Genomic DNA, 17688 nt, shown 5'->3' with positions numbered 1-17688 from the left:
TCACTTAAAATTTTACAAGTTGAATAAAAACAACTCTTTACATGTAAAGATGTTGGAGTGTTGCTGTTTAGGTACTATAATATACTTAAATAGATACTTTTTTTCTTGGATAATTTCTAAACTTAGTATGTTTGGAGATTGTATTTTAAATGTAATATTTATATAATCCCCCCCCTCCTCAGTAAATCTAATTTAGAAAAAATGGCTATACTGTATTTGATTCTTTAACTCTTTGACTATAGAAATATGAAGTCTAATAATAGATGCTAGTTACAAGGTTTCTTCCATTTCTAAAATTCAGGGATGGATAATAAGATCATACTGTATGTGATTGGTATAGCTTTGGTAGTCATGTTTGTGAAATAAACTTTGTAGTTTTCAATTTTTAAAAAAAGTTTGCATAATAAAAAGGAATATTTCAGAGTTAACATATGATGCAACAATTCCACTCCTAGGTGTATACCCAACAGAAATAAAAACATATGTCCACAGAAAAACTTGTACATGAATGTTCATATTAGCATTATTTATAATAGCCAAAAAGTAGAAACAATCCAAATGTGTTGTAACATATAATGAACTATTATTTGCAGTAAAAAGGAATGAAGTACTGATACTTGCTATAGCATGAGTGAATCTTGAAAACACTATGCTGAGTGACCAAAGCCAGACACAAAAGGCTAAATATTATATTATTCTGTTTATATGAAATGAGTAGAATAGACAAATCCATAGAGACAGAAAGATTAATTAGAGTCAGCTAACTAATGAACTGAGAGTAATGGGGAATGTGATGGTTAATTTTGTATCAGCTTAGCTAGGCTATGGTGTACAGTTTTTGGTCAAACATCCAAATAGCCTAGATGTTGCTGTGAAGATATTAGATGTGATTAACACTTATACCAGCAGACTTTGAGTAAAGCCTATTACGCTCCATAATGTGGGTGGGCCTCATCCAATTAGTTGAAGGCCTTAAGAGAAAAGACTAAGGTCCCCCTGGAAGAAGGAATTCTGCCCTCATAAAAACTGCTGGACTCAAGACTACAACAGCAACTCTTCCCTGGGTTTCCAGCCTGATAATCTGCCCTGCAGATTTTGAGCCCCCACAATCACATAAGCCAATTGTGTAAAATAAATCTATGTAGATACACATACTATTGGTCCTGTTTCTCTAGAACCCTGACTGTTATAGGCAATGACTGCTAAATGGGTACAAGTTTCTTTTTGGGATGATGAAAATATAAAATTGACTGGTGATGGTTGCACAACTTTTTTTTTTTTGGAGACAGTCTTGCTCTGTTGCCTAGACTAGAGTGCAGTGGTGTCATCATAGCTTACTGCAAACTCAAACTCCTGGGCTCAAGTGATCTTCCTGCCTTAGTCTCCCAAGTAGCTGGGACTACAGGTGTATACCACCATGCCTAGTTAATTTTTTCTGTGTTTAATAGAGATGCGGTCTCACTCTTGCTTAGGATGGTCTTGAACTCCTGAGCTCAAGTAATCCCCCTGCCTCAGCCTCCCAGAGTGCTAGGATTACAAGGCGTGAGCCATCATGCCTGGCCGGTTGTGCAACTCTTAATTGTACACGTAAATAGGCAGTTGTATGGCATGTTAATTATATCTCACAAAAGCTCTTGTAAAAAAAGGAAAGTGAGTATTCAAATGTGGGTAGGATTAATAGCAGCTTTTTTGTTTGGTTTTGATTTTTTTGAGACAGAATCTTGCTTTAGAGTGCAGTGGCAAGATCATAGCTCACTGCAGCCTTGAACTCTTGGGCTTAAGCGATCCTCCTGCCTCAGCCTCCCCAATAGCTGGGATCACAGGTGTGCAACCATACCTGGCTAATTGTTTTTTTTATTTTTTATTTTTCATAGAGACAGGTCTTGATATGTTGCCCAGGCTGGTCTTGAACTCTTGATCTGAAGTGATCCTCCCGCCTTAGCCTCCCAAAGTGCTGGGATTAAAAACAGAAAAATTAGCTGGGTGTTGTGGTACACACCTATAGTCCCAACTACTCGGGAGGCAGAGGCAGGAGGATTGCTCGAGCCCGTAAGTTTGAGGTTGCAGTGAGCTACAATGATGCCACTGCACTCTACCCAGGGTGATAGAGTGAGACTGTCTCAAAAAAAGAAAAAAAAAAAAAAAGATGAACCTGACTTAGATTGCATTTCAGGAAGACTGTGAAGAAGTCACTGTTTGCAAGAAACTGTTTACGATGTTAAGTGAGGACTTTTTGTACAGGGTTGATGGGGCAATAGGGCAAAAATCTTTAGGGATCCAAGGCGCAAACCTGGAGGGGTAAGAATCTTAGAGTTACAACTATGGCAAAAGCAACGCTTCCCCTTAATTCATCTAGATAACCCCAATAACTAAATTGGTATGTCATAAGATGGGTTGTGAAACCCCCTTATGCTCTACCATACTGATTTCATATTAGGGTGATTGGAAAATGATGAAGATTGCTTTCATAGGTGTAGTGAGTGGACAAGATTTGAAGATTCCAAAGTACAATTTCTTATTTTCAAGATTATGTTTCTCTTGGCATATTTAAAGATTGCACTTATGTGCATACTTTTAAGGTGTATTTTTTTATTGATCATTTAAAATTATGCTGTAAGGTCATTTAAATGCCATTTCTGAATACTTCAAATGAAAAATGAAAGAAGTTAAAAGGATTACTATGAAGAAAATATTACATGTGATTGTCCACATCAGAGATAGGTATCAAGTGATACAACTTACTTCAGAATTTCAGTATAAAATATACATACATTTTTAGAAACAGGTTTTTGCTCTCACTCAGACTGGAATGCAGTGGCACATTTATATTATAGCTTACTGCAGCCCTGAACTCCTGGGCTCAAGCAATCCTCCTGCCTCAGTCTCTCTTTTAAAAAAAAAAAATATTATCTCTTTTTCTTTTTTACATTTTCTTGTGGAATTTCAGGAATGCCATCAGTCTCTTGAGTAGCTGGTACTAGAGGTGTACGCCACCACACCCAGCTAATTTTTCCTATTTTTTTTTGTAGAGGTGGGGTCTTGCTATGTTGCCCAGGCTGGACTCACACTCCTGGGCTCAAGTGATCCTCCTGTCTCAGCCTCCCAAAGTGTTGGGATTGCAGGTGTGAGCCACCATGCCCGGCCTGAAATATATTTTAAAACATAAAACTTATGTAGTAGTATTAATACTAGTCTTGCCATTTTAAATTGATATTCTAAGCTGAGGTTTATTTGTAATTGTCAGTTTTGTGGAGACAGTTTTCACATAAGCACTAGGTAAGTTTATTGGCATTGTACTTGGTTTTAATCTTTTTCCCCCTTTTCTCTTACCAGTGATCTGATTTGAGAATTATCTCACAATTTTATCCCTTGTTTTAGCTATAGCTATTTTGAAAGCTGATATAACAATAGATAAACTATCCAAATAATGTGTGAGGTGTTCAAAAAGAACTTTCAAACATTAGGTGGTAGTGTTATTATGAATATTAGTTATTATTGCTTTCTTCTTTCAATAATCTTTCTTTTTTTTATTTTATTTTATTTATTTCAGCTCTTCATGGGGGTACAAAAGCTCAGGTTATATATATTGTCCGGGTCCCGCCCATCCTCAATAATCTTTCTTACTGCTTCGTCATCATAGTGGTATGGAGTCTTAGGTGTGCTAAAGAAATTATAGACTTTAATAGACAATTATTTTTTGAAATGGCTGTTTTGTTGTAGGCCTACTGGTTGGCTATTTTCCTGTTTCATATTACATATATGAATATATAAATTTCATATACATACCTAAATACAGAATTAAACACTTTATATGTGAAGTGTTTAATCTTGATATTTAAGTCCTGCTGCCAAAGTATTATTCCCTAAACCAAATATTTGGAGTGTTGGTATCTGAATGTCGGGGTTGGAGAAGAAAATCTTATATTTTCCAAGTTCAGCCACTGTAAAAAGACTTGTGGAAGTGGGTACTCTTTCTCCTTTCTGGAATCAGTGTCATAGCTTCAGTTTTGTGACTATACTACTCTGATAATAGTAGCAGTTGTTTTACAACTCACCTAACCTATCCATTTTCTTTGCTTTTGAATTTTGAATTTCCTGGTTGTCTTTGGAGTTGGGCTGGGTAAATCTGAGTTAAGTAAGTGGTGCAGGCATAAAAAATAAAAATTTATATAATGTTTATTTGTATGTTTAACATTGTTACTTTTATTATATTTCTCATTTTCTGTTGCTATCACATGTGAGTTTTGCACTAATTGGGACTTTGTGGGGTTTTTTTTGTTTTTTTTTGTTTTTTTTTTTGAGGCAGAGTCTTACTCTGTTGCCTGGGCTAGAGTGCAGTAGTGTCATCCTAGCTCACTGCAAGCTCAAATTCCTGGGCTCAAGTGATCCTCCTACCTCAGCCTCTCAAATAGCTGGGACTATAAGCATGCACTGGCATACCTGGCTAATTTTTCTATTTTTTTTATAGAGATGGGGTCTGACTCTTGCTCAGGCTGGTCTTAAACTCCTAGCCTCAAGCAATCCTCCCGCCTGGGCCTTCCAGAGTGCTAGGACTGTAAGTGTGAGGCACTGTGCCCTGCCGATTTTGTGGTTTTTATCTGTTGACTATTTTAAATAAGTCTGGATATGTTTTGGACAAGTTCTATACATTTTGTTGTTATTCTAAATCACAATTGTTGAGTGAAGGTTTAATGCTTTCTTCATGCAGTTTTACTTATTGCCACAATTCTTACTGATTTGTCCCATCTCTTAGTATTTTGAACTTTGATTATGTCTAACTCTTAATTTAACCCTTAATTATATGAGGGTTCCGAGTTAGCTCTTTGATTATAATGGCCCTTATTAGTTTATAATCTCTTTAAAGGCAATTGTAATAGCCTATGCTACCTTGTAGCTCTACAATATAGGTATAGTGCCTGGCATGTAGTAGGTGGTTAAAAAAATTATTGCCAACACCATACCTTTCTCCAAAGAAACTATGGAAGTGCTAGCTTAAGAAATTTGTCTTTTTTTTTTTTTCCCTTTTTAAAAGCCTCTTAGGAGAAAATGTAGGAGAATATCTTTATGACCTTGGATTAGGGAAGGATATCATAAGTAATTTATAGGAAGCAAACATTGAAGGAAAGATTGATAAATTAAAACACATTAAAATAATTTTATTCATTTGAAAATAGAATGGCTGGGCACCATTGTCTGCGCTTGTCATCCCAGCTACTTGGGAGGCTGAGGCAGGAGAATCATTGAAACCCAATAGTACACTATGATCGTGCCAGTGAATAGCCACTTTACTCCAGCCTGGACAACTAAAAAAAAGAATAAAAAGTAAAGAAACTTAGGCAAAGATATTTGTAATAAATATTACTTGCAAAGTATTAGTATCCAGAAAACAGAAAGAACTTGTCCAGATCAATAAAAAGAAAGGGAACCCAACAGAAAAGAAAGTCAAAAGAAACAAATAAGAATTTTATAGAAGGAGAAAGAAGAATGGCCAATAAGCAAACTCAAAATATTCAAAATAACTGGGAGAACTGTAAACTTAAGCCATGAGATCCTATTTATAGTCATTTAAAAAACTGAATATCTGCACACAGTGGCTCACGCCTATAATCCTAGCACTTTGGGAGGCTGAGTCTGGAGGATTGCTTGAGGCCAAGAATATGACACCTGCCTGAGCAACATAATGAGACCCCATCACTACAAAAAGTGAAAAAATTATCCAGATGTGGTGTTGTGCACATGTAATCTCAGCTATTTGGGAGGCTGAGGTGGGAGGATCGCTTTGATCCTGGAAGTTGGAGGTTTCAGTAAGCTATAATTGCACCACTGTACTTCAGCCTGGGCAACAGAGTGAGATCCTGTCTCTAAAAAAGTAAATAAATAAAAAATGGAAAAAAAAAGTTGGATAATATCAAGTGCGGGTGACACTGTAGAGCAATAAGAACCCTCATACTCTGTTGTTCATAATGGTGAATTACATTGATTGATTTTTGAATGTTAAACCAACTTTGCATTCCTAGAATACATTTCACTTGGTTGTGATGTATTATCTCTTTTGTACATTGCTGAATTTTATTTGCTTATATTTTGTTAGGGATATTTGCATGTCTGTTCATGAAAGATTAGTCTTAAATGCTTCTGAGAATTCACCAGATGAAATTGTCTGGACCTGTATGTGTTTTGTGGAAAATTTTAAACTATAAGTTCAGTTTCTTTAATAGATACAGGGCTTTTCAGATTATTTATTTCTTAACTTTGGAATTTTGTATCTTTAAAGAAATTTGTCTGTTTCATGAAAGTTGTTGACATTATTGGAATACAATTATTCATAATATTATTTTATGTTTGGGATCTATAGACTCTATAGTGATGTCACCTCTCTTGTTCCCAATGTTGGTAATTTATGCCTTTTTTTTTAAATCACTTTGGCTAAAGGTTTATCAACATTATTGATCTTCTTAAAGAATCATTTTTTTCCCCTAGATTTTTCTGTATTATTTTTCTGTTTCTATTTCATGGATTTCTGTTCTCAATTATTTCCTTCTTTGGATAGTGAATTTTTCATTCATTTCCTGCATTGTTTTTGTGGTTTCTTTGTGTTGGGTTTCTATTTTCTCTTGTATTTCATTGAGTTTCCTTATAATCCATATTCAAAATTCTTTATCAGTCATTTCAATATTCTCATTTTGGTTGGTTTCCGTTGGTACAGAGTTATTGTTTTCTTTTGGGAGTGTCCTTTCACTCTGACTTTTCATGTATCCAGGGATGTTTCACTGACTCCTTCTCATCTGGAGCAGCTTTTCCTTCTTATTTTTGGATTGTCTTTTGATTATATAATGGCACACCCAGTTTAATCTCTGAGACAGTGGGTGGTGTTTGTGGGTGAGACTCAACCACACCCTGTATGATTGAGTCAGTAAACGCTGTAAATGGTGTGCAAATTGACCTCCCTGTCAGTAGGTGGCACTTAGGGATTATACCAGTCATAATGATGCTATAGTTCCCTGACACCCTGATGGAATAAGTCATTTTAACAAATAAGATTTTATGACCAGTTGAAAATTTATATCGTTTATACCAAAATCATTTTTGAATAGAAAATTTTCTAAAGTGTTTAAACATTTCTTGTCATCTTAAATATAATAAAGGATATAACTTAACCTTTTCTTTGTGACCTAGTTGCATTTACTAATAGAGTTATGCACTTTGGGGCATTGGAGATTATAGATTGTTTGCCCCAGGGCTAAGTGACTTTAAATTATCACATTTTAAAATTCTAATATATAAGTTTTATATATATGAGTTTTACATATGAGTTTTGGTTCTTCTAGGTTGTGTCTTCTGTGTCAGTTATTCCTATAGAAACACAGTAACTACACATATATGTAAATTTGGCTCTGTGAGGAACTATGTGAACTTTATAGTACATGGACTTAGCCATCTGCTCCCACACTTCTCTTTTTTCCTTCTTGATATCAAGTTAATACGTTATGAGTAAAGTATTACTACAGTCTGTGATAAATATATTCTTGAAACCTTTTAGAAAAATGTGAAGATTTTTTACATAAGATCAGGTCACAAATGGCCATGAAATCTCTTCAGCTCCTCTTTACAATTTGTTGTTTTGTATTACATTTTTAAGTTAACTATGTAGGTATGTTAATTGAAAAATACGTGATGAGTACCTTTATAGTTCTTTCAGCATTTATCAGTTTTCTACTAAGTAGAAGAACTACTACTACCGTTCTTCTACTACTCCTCTAGGTGATAGAGATAAAATAAAAAGTGTCTGACTTCTTGAAACCTAAAGTCTATTTGAATAAGACTGAATATAAAACCTTTAAGTATAGTATAATATTTTAATAGCAGTGTATGCCTGAGTGTTACATGATATTATAAAGGAGGAGTGTCTAATTTAGTGTGTCAGTTAGTTTATGCTAGCTATACTGTGGTATTAAACAACCTCAAAACTCAAGTGCCTTATAACAACAAAAACTTATTTCTTGCTCATACTACATGTTTAGATAGATGGCAGCTTTATCTGTGGTTATTCTTTCTCCTGGGATTCAGTCTGAAGGAACAGTTTCTGTCTGGGACATGTATGTTCTGGTGGTAGAAAGGAAAGGGCTATGCAGAACCATGGAATTAAAGCTCCTGCTTAGAAGGGGCACATATCACTTCCACTCACATTTTATTGGCCCAAGCAAGTCACCTGGTCATGCATGATACAGAAGTATAATTAATACTCATATGGGAAGAATTGGTAGAAGAATTGAGTAGAGTAATACATTCTACCACACTCAGCTTTCTTCCTAACTTCCTAAGTGAAAATTAGCTTTGGGGGCTATTAAATAAGAATGCATTTTATTAGGTCATTAAATATGAAATGCCTGATTTTGGATAAAAAGTGTAGTTTATTATATCTCAAACAATAAACAGTACAATTAATCAAAGTATGTGCCTAAACTGTCGACATGGTTTTGCCATCTTAATAGTACCTTGTTTATGCTAGCATGAAGGAGTAAAGACAGGTGGCTTGTTAGAGAAACTGAGTGATTTTATGTGACATCATATGAGAGAGAGGACAGAAGATGAGACATAAAACATTGATTAGGACCAAGTCATTAAGTACTTTAATGTCATGTTTTTTCCTTTTGCCACAGGTGGAAAGTTCTAAAAGATTTTAAGAAATAGGATCATATGGTTAAATCTTTGTTTTCAGAAGAGCAGTCTTGGTGATAATGTGGAAGACTTCGGCATTATGTCTAGAGGCAAGGTGACCTTGTAAAGTGATATAGTAAAAAGGACAGGTAGAGATAAATTCCTGTAGTGCAACCAGATCATCTGGATAGAGGGAGATAGATTTGGGACTTACCAGCTCATGTTGTGAAAGTTGCAGGAAATACGCTCCCAGGGAAGTTTGTAGATTTCTAGAAAAGTAGAAGCTGGGGAAGAACCCTGGGGATGACCAACATTTGAACAGCTGGCAGGGAAAAAGAAAGCAGACTTGAAAGAACATCCAGAGAAGTAGGAGAACCAGGAAAGACTGGATTTGTGATATATAAGGTAGGGGGAGAGTTTTTAAGAAAGGAGTTTTTTGTTTTTTTTTTTGAGGCAGAATCCCACTCTGTCATCCTGGCTAGAGTGCTGTGGCGTCAGCCTAGCTCACAGCAACCTCAAACTCCTGGGCTCAAGCAATCCTTCTGCCTCAGCCTCCCAAGTAGCTGGGACTACAGGCATGCGCCACCATGCCCGGTTAATTTTTTCTATATATTTTTAGTTGTCCAGCTAATTTCTTTCTAGTTTTTAGTAGAGACAGGGTCTCGCTCTTGCTCAGGCTGGTTTCGAACTCCTGAGCTCAAATAATCTGCCTGCCTCGGCCTCCAGAGTGCTAGGATTACAGGTGTAAGCCACCGTGTCCGGCCAAGAAAGGAGTTGTTAATAGCACTCAAATGTCACTTTATAAGGGCTAAAAGTAGTCCTTGGATTTGGCAGGTAGGGGCCTGTCTCATTAGTGGCTTGAAGGCTATTCAGTAGACCGGTAGGTGTGGAAGCTCACTGGCATTTGTTGAAATGGACATTTTTAAGGAAAAAAACTATTTAGTGACACTTGTTAAAGCACAATAAGGAAGACTTCATTCAGGACCATTGAGAGAGGTATAGGGACCACTGCAATGGGGTCTTGCAGTAGAAGAGAGAGATTGGGTTCAACTCTGAATACAGTATGGGCAAGGAGGACTCTATAGCCAAGAACTAGTATAGGGGTCTGTGGATGGAAAATTACTAAGAGGAAACATCGGGTGTAAGGGGGATTCTGGCTAAAACGACCTAATAGGATTTTTGCTGGAGATAGGCTGGGATGTTCAGATATCACCTGGGGGATGGATGAGGAACCTGATCAGATATCTAGGATAATCAGGTATTAAGGATGATCAGATAATCGAGAATGGGGGTTCTGACTAAACTAACTGAGCAGGGTTCTTTTGCTAAAACTGGATTTAACAAGAAAGTACACAAATGGGCTTAAAATGTTCAGAAGCCTGACTAAAAAGTTTGGCCAAGCAAATAATCTTTGTCAACATGAGTGACATTGTTAAAAATATATAGAAATTTGGCTGGGCACGATGGCTCACACCTGTAATCCTAGCACTCTGGCAGGCCAACGTGGCAGGATTGCCTGAGCTCAGGAGTTTGAGAGCATCCTGAGCAAGAAAAGACCCCCGTCTCAACTAAAAATAGAAAAATTAGAAAATAGAAAAATAGAACAAGTAAGATTGCTGCTATATACTTACAGTGGGCCAAAACTCATAAAAAGCCATTCCTCTAATCTCTTTCTTCCACTATCCCCCTTCCTAAAATAAGTTTTTCTATCCTAGAACTCATAAGTTATATTTAAAAAATATATTTCAGCACATCCTTATGATCTTTGTATTCATGGATAGAGTTTTCTGACAGTGCAAATATTTTATTTGACCCCTTTGCTCCAAAGCCACTTAACATTATGTTTTCTATTAAATTTATAGTAAATTTTTAATATTTCTCCTCTACTTAAAATTAACTACTTAATTTCTAGCTTCCTAGTTTATAACATACTTCCACATACAAGACCTCATTTTATATGGGATAAATTCAGGGGAATTATTAGTGTTACATGTTTAGTTAATATAATAATTGCTTCATAGCTTCAATTTTATTATACTTAATGTTGAAAGTACACTTTAATAGGTAGTCATATATTCAGCACCTACCACACAAACAAGAATGCAAAACTAGGGCCAGGCACGGTGGCTCATGTCTGTAATCCTAGCACTTTGGGAGGCCAAGGCAGGAAGATTGCTTGAGCTCAGGAGTTCAAGACCAGCCTAAGCAAGAGCGAGACCCCATCTGTACTAAAAATAGAAAAATCAGAGTTTCTAAAGATCATGTCTGTGAGTCAGGATTCCCGATCCAGAGACAATGGCCCTGATGATGGAGCCCGAAGGCATCTTTGAGAGTAACTGGAATGAGATTATTGACAGCTTTGATGACATGAACTTCTCGGAGTCCCTCCATGGTATCTACACCTATGGTTTTGAAAAGCCCTCTGCCATCCAGCAGCGAGCCATTCTTCCTTGTATCAAGGGTTATGATGTGATCGCTCAAGCCCAATCTGGGACTGGGAAAACGGCCACATTTGCTATATTGATTCTGCAGCAGATTGAGTTGGATCTAAAGGCCACCCAGGCCTTGGTCCTAGCACCCACTCGAGAATTGGCTCAGCAGATATAGAAGGTGGTCATGGCATTAGGAGACCACATGGGTGCCTCCTGTCATGTCTGTATTGGGGGCACCAACATGCGTGCTGAGGTGCAGAAACTGCAGATGGAAGCTCCCCAATATCATCGTGGGTACCCCTGGCCGAGTGTTTGACATGCTTAACCGGAAATACCTGTCTCCCAAATATATCAAGATGTTTGTACTGGATGAAGCTGATGAAATGTTAAGCCGTGGATTTAAGGACCAGATCTATGACATATTCCAAAAGCTAAACAGCAACACCCAGGTGGTTTTGCTGTCAGCTACAATGCCTTCTGATGTGCTTGAGGTGACCAAGAAGTTCATGAAGGACCCCATCCAGATTCTTGTCAAGACGGAAGAGTTAACCCTGGAGGGTATCCGTCAATTCTACATCAATGTGGAACGAGAGGAGTGGAAGCTGGACACGCTGTATGACTTGTATGAAACCCTGACCATCACCCAGGCAGTCATCTTCATCAACACCCGAGGGAAGGTCGATTGGCTCACTGAGAAGATGCATGCCTGAGATTTCACTGTTTCTGCCATGCCTGGAGATGTGGACCAAAAAGAACGAGATGTGACCATGAGGGAGTTCCGTTCTGGCTCTAGCCGAGTATTGATTACCACTGACCTACTGGCCAGAGGCATTGATGTGCAGCAGGTTTCTTAAGTCATCAACCATGACCTTCCCACCAACAGGGAAAACTATATTCACAGAATTGGTCGTGGTGGACGGTTTGGCCGTAAGGGTGTGGCTATTAACATGGTGACAGAAGAAGACAAGAGGACTCTTCGAGACATCGAGACCTTCTACAACACCTCCATTGAGGAGATGCCCCTCAATGTTGCTGACCTCATCTGAGAGGGGCTGTCCTGCTACCTAGCCCCAGCCAGGGTTCAATCTTGGGGGGTTGAGGAGCAGCAGGAGGGGGGAGGGAAGGGAGCCAAGGGATGGACATCTTGTCATTTTTTTTTTTCTTTGAATACATGTCACTTTTTGAGGCAAAAGAAGGAACCGTGAAAAAAAGAAAAGAAAAGAAAAATCAGCCGGGCATGGTAGTGCTCACCTGTAGACTCAGCTACTCTCAAGAGGCTGAGGCAGGAGGATCGCCCGAGCCCAGGAGTTTGGGGTTGCAGTGAGCTATGATGACGCCACTGCACTCTACCTGGGGTGACAGAGACTCTGTCCCCAAAACAACAAAAAATATTTTTTTATATATGTGTATATATAAATGTTAAAACTTTGTATTTCAGCACAAATTAGAAATTCAGTAGCCATAGGTGAAATTCCCATAGATTTTTTTGGTGTTCTGCATTTTTATATATCTTTTTTTTTTTTTTTGAGACAGAGTCTCGCTTTGTTGCCTGGGCTAGAGCGAGTGCCGTGGCGTCAGCCTAGCTCACAGCAACCTCAAACTCCTGGGCTTAAGCGATCCTCCTGCCTCAGCCTCCCGGGTAGCTGGGACTACAGGCATGCGCCACCATGCCCGGCTAATTTTTTCTATATAGATTTTAGTTGGCCAGCTAATTTATTTCTATTTTTAGTAGAGACGGGGTCTCGCTCTTGCTCAGGCTGGTCTCAAACTCCTGACCTTGAGTGATCCACCCGCCTCGGCCTCCCAGAGTGCTAGGATTACAGGCGTGAGCCACCGCGCCCGGCTGGTGTTCTGCATTTTTAAAGCTAGGGACTTATCTATGCATTTCTGTTAGTAAAAAAATAAACCATCAATTCTATGGAAAGTTTGTGTGTATATGTGTAAATATATATGTATATAGCTGAATATACATTCAGTTCTTACTAAGTCCAAAGTACATGAATGAGAGGCTCTCTGAGGACTGCTTAATGTAGGAATGACTGATTGTTATTTTACATTTGGCCAAAATTAAAATTTTTGTCATAGGTCTTATAATATTCAACAAATGGATTCAATGTTTTAGTATCCATCCTGACACACACCTAGCTTTTAAAGAAGGGCTATAGGAACTTACCAACCAAGGTAAAAAAAAAAAGTGAAATACTGTGGTAAAATATTAATCTTTTTGCAGTATGTATATGTTTTGTGAATCATCAAATTATATTACTTAATTTTATATTATGTTAGCCACTTACTTTCTATTTATATAATTTTATAATAGTTTCCTAGTTTTGTATTCTTTTTTTTTTTTTTGTCTGAGACAGAGTCTGGCTCTGTCACCCAGACTAGAGTGCAGTGGCATCATCATAGCTCACTGCAACCCCAAACTCCTGGGCTTGGGTGATCCTCCTGCCTCAGCCTCCTGAGAGTAGCTGGGTCTACAGGCGAGCACTACCACGCCCGGCTGATTTTTCTATTTTTAGTACAGATGGGGTCTCGCTCTTGCTTAGGCTGGTCTTGAACTCCTGAGCTCAAGCAATCTTCCCGCCTTGGCCTCCCAAAGTGCTAGGATTACAGACATGAGCCACCGTGTCTGGCCCTAGTTTTGCATTCTTGTTTGTGTGGTAGGTGCTGAATATATGACTACCTATTAAAGTGTACTTTCAACATTAAGTATAATAAAATTGAAGCTATGAAGCAATTATTATATTAACTAAACATGTAACACTAATAATTCCCCTGAATTTATCTCATATAAAATGAGGTCTTGTATGTGGAAGTATGTTATAAACTAGGAAGCTAGAAATTAAGTAGTTAATTTTAAGTAGAGGAGAAATATTAAAAATTTACTGTAAATTTAATAGAAAACATAACGTTAAGTGGCTTTGGAGCAAAGGGGTCAAATAAAATATTTGCATTGTCAGAAAACTCTATCCATGAATACAAAGATCATAAGGATGTGCTGAAATATATTTTTTAAATATGACTTATGAGTTCTAGGATAGAAAAACTTATTTTAGGAAGGGGGATAGTGGAAGAAAGAGATTAGAGGAATGGCTTTTTATGAGTTTTGGCCCACTGTAAGTATATAGCAGCAATCTTACTTTAAAAAAAATATCATTTTATTAGCGTATCATGTAGTTCTGAGCCTTAGTACTCTTTACTTACACAATGTTTTTCTATTGTAAAGCATGTATGTCAAAACCCAGAATCTGCACTGTCACTTCCTTATTGTAAACCTGGCTCTGCTACTAACATAACATCCTTGAAACAGAACGTGAGTTTCTCAGGGTCTTGAAAAACAGTTTGAGAATGAAAAAAAAAAAGTTAAGGTATGAAAAATTTTCTAAATTATTATTATTCTTTTAAAGTTCATGTCAATATTTTCAATATAATTTTCAAAAAACTATGAAATGAATTTATATATCAACAGAAAACTCCAAAAATTGCTTATGTTTTTTGGCATAGCATCTAAATTGGCTCAAAATAAGTACTCAAAAATTGTAATTTTAGTGAATAGTAGAGATCTCTCATATTTGAACCAATTTACATACTTTAGAATTGAAACTGATTTATATAAAGACATATGTATTAATGATCTCAAATTTTGCTTGCTATCTTAGATTCAAATAAAATCATTATAAAGGTAAATCTAAAACAGTATTCAGAGTGAGAAGTAAAACCAGGACGTTTTAGTGGCCTATCTTTTTACTCTGTTCAAGGGGAATGGTTTGAACCTGAGCTACAGCTTTAATTGCATGTCTATTACATGCAGGTATCTTGTTTAAAAAGAGAAGTGAAATAAAATGAAAGATGTATGTATAACAATTTCATCACAGAAACTAATTGCAAAAAATCTACCATATATGGTGAGTAGACATATTGTTGAAAAAATTAATGAAATTTATGAAATGTCCTGTAGCTATTAAGTCACATTGTCAAAAAATACTTAACGTTGTGGGAAAATATAAGTGAAATGTAGGTTCCATGGAATGATACAAATGAAAAAGTCAAATATACATCTATTTGTAGGGTATGTCTCTAAAATTTAAGAAAAGTATACCAGGCAGGGAAATGAAATGTTAATCTTGTAATGCAGTGGTCCCCAACCTTTTTGGCACCAGGGCCCGGTTTCATGAAAGACAATTTTTCCATTGATGGAGTGGGGTTGGAGGAGGGGGAACTCAGGTGGTGATGCAAGCAATGGAGGGCACCAGGGCAGGGGCATAGGGGGCCGGGGGAGTGGGGTGGGGTGGAGGTTGGAGCTCTGCGGCTGGGTCCTAACTGGCTGAGGACCAGTAGTTGGGGACCACAGTTATAATGCTTTTAAAGAATACGTTAAACTCTTGACAGTGGTTATTCTTCAAAGCTGGGAGGGGTTATTTTAATTTTCTGCTGTACATTATTATATTCTCCTGATTTCTTTCTTTCTTTCTTTTTTTTTAATATGAAAGGGAGGAGTGAGGAGAGGGGTTCAGTTTCCTTTTTATGTTTTTGAGACAGAGTCCCACTCTGTTGCCCCAGCTAGAGTGCAGTGGTGTCATCATAGCTCACTGCAGCCTCAAACTCCTGGGCTCAAGCTATCCCCCTGCCTCAGCCTCCCAAGTAGCTGGGACTACAGGTGTGTGCCACAATGCCGGTGAATTTTTCTATTTTTAGTAGAGACAGGGTCTCACTCTTGCTCAGGCTGGTCTCAAACTCGTGAACTCAAAGAGATCCTCCAGCCTTGGCCTCCCAGAGTGCTAGGATTACAGGTGTGAGCCACCCTGCCCGGCTTTGATTTCAACAAGTGTTTTATACTTAAGGAAAGCAAAATAAAGTATTTTTGAAAAAGATCAAATAGGGTGAATAGCCTCATAATGTGACTAGAAAACCTAAGTCCTAGTACTAGTTCTGCTATTAAATAGTTATGAACATTGAATGAATTTTATCTCTTTTGGCTCATCTGAGAAATGAGGAGTTGGACTAAAATGAAAAAAGCTGTGTAGTATTATAGATTGTAAAGAGCTGGGAAGTCAGGAGTGGGGAGTTAGGGACTGTGGCTGTGGAGATCACTGCATGGGTTCGTGTATTGGTTTCACCTCTTATTACCTGGATGATTTTTGGCAAGAAATTTAGCTTCTCTGTACCTTAGCTTTCTTGTTTATAAAGTGGGGATAATAATACCTCATGGGTTTGTGAGAATTAAACAAGTTAACATATGTAAAGTACTTAATATAGGGCATGGCATGCAGTAAGGACTAAATAAAAGTTATTTTTACTGGTCTATAAAATCCTTTTTAATGTAGCCATTTATTGCCAAGAATTTTTTTGGCCAAGTGGGTGGTTCTTAAGTTTGTCATTTGAAAGTTTAGCTAATTTTTTATTTAGATATTTTCAAGATTGTGGAGGCTATCAATTTGTGAAGTAGAATATTTTGGACTTTGGACTTGCCCTCCTCCGCCCCAGATTTGTTTACTTGTCTTGTATTCTTGTACAGGCAGCTTCTTTGGGGAAGTTATCTCATTGATAAGGGTATTTTGTAGACTTTTTCAGCACTAAAAATCTCGTATTTGATTTTCTAGAGTCTTGCTCTTTTTGTTCTGAAGTTAATGTTACGTGTACGTTGATCTGTTTGGTTGTACCTATTTTTCTTCAAGTAATGTTTCTATTTTAGGCCAGGCGCAGTGGCTCACGCCTGTAATCCTAGCACTCTGGGAGGCCAAGGCGGGAGGATCGCTCGAGGACAGGAGTTCGAGACCAGCCTGAGCAAGAGCGAGACCCCGTCTCTACTAAAAATAGAAAGAAATTATCTGGACAACTAAAAATATATATAGAAAATATTAGCCGGGCATGGTGGCGCATGCCTGTAGTCCCAGCTACTCAGGAGGCTGAGGCAGGAGGATTGCTTGAGCCCGGGAGTTTGAGGTTGCTGTGAGCTAGGCTGACGCCACGGCACTCTAGCCTGGGCAACAAAGCGAGACTCTGCCTCGAAAGAGATAAATCTGAATGTGTGGAAATCACTTTTAGTGTTAGCAACCATATTCATATACTAAATTCATTTTTGGAACCCTGAACAAATACTGAAGAAATAGATTACTTTTGTAATATTGTATCATTTTCTTTCACTGACTATATGAGATACTTAATTAAGTCTTCATTGAATAGTGACTCAGCTATTGCATTGTTTTGGAGATTTTTGTCTGTGAGCAAATCTCTCTGTGGTGCCTTAGTTTATAGTGGCAGTCATAATGAAAATGATTATATTTTTTCTCTATAGTGATAAGAATGAAAATTGTATTTTAATACATTTATTCTTAGATCTTCTGAAGCTCTCCCCATCTCTGCATTTTGCAGCTGCAGAGGCAGCCCAATACAGGGATCATTATTTCTGTCTTAAAGTTAGCAGAGGGTATGGCAGGAGTTTTCCACAGTTAAGGGGTACAATTTGTTACTTCTAACAGTTGTTAGAGGATATTCTCTGCTAATTTTGATAACTGTTGTTCATTAGGCATATCTAGCTAACCTCCATCCATCACAGGAGAGAGTGTGTGTCTCCTGGCTTGACAGTTAGGTAAAG

The 17688-nt window shown here is 37.6% G+C and overlaps 1 protein-coding gene and 1 pseudogene across 35 annotated transcripts in view; both read left to right on the top strand.

Moving 5' to 3' along the window:
- The window catches only part of LOC123623575 (sarcolemma associated protein), a 132205-nt gene that overhangs the window by 11851 nt on the left and 102666 nt on the right, over nucleotides 1–17688 (top strand). The gene's annotated exons all lie outside the window — the stretch shown is intronic.
- On the top strand, nucleotides 10911–12299 carry LOC123623576 (annotated as a pseudogene). The gene has a single exon (XR_006729910.1). The product of XR_006729910.1 is annotated as a eukaryotic initiation factor 4A-I-like (transcript).

Source organism: Lemur catta, chromosome 18 (assembly GCF_020740605.2).
Source record: "Lemur catta isolate mLemCat1 chromosome 18, mLemCat1.pri, whole genome shotgun sequence".
NCBI lineage: Eukaryota > Metazoa > Chordata > Mammalia > Primates > Lemuridae > Lemur > Lemur catta.
The sequence above is the reverse complement of the archived record's forward strand: the minus strand, read 5'-3'. Positions and strand labels throughout refer to the sequence as shown.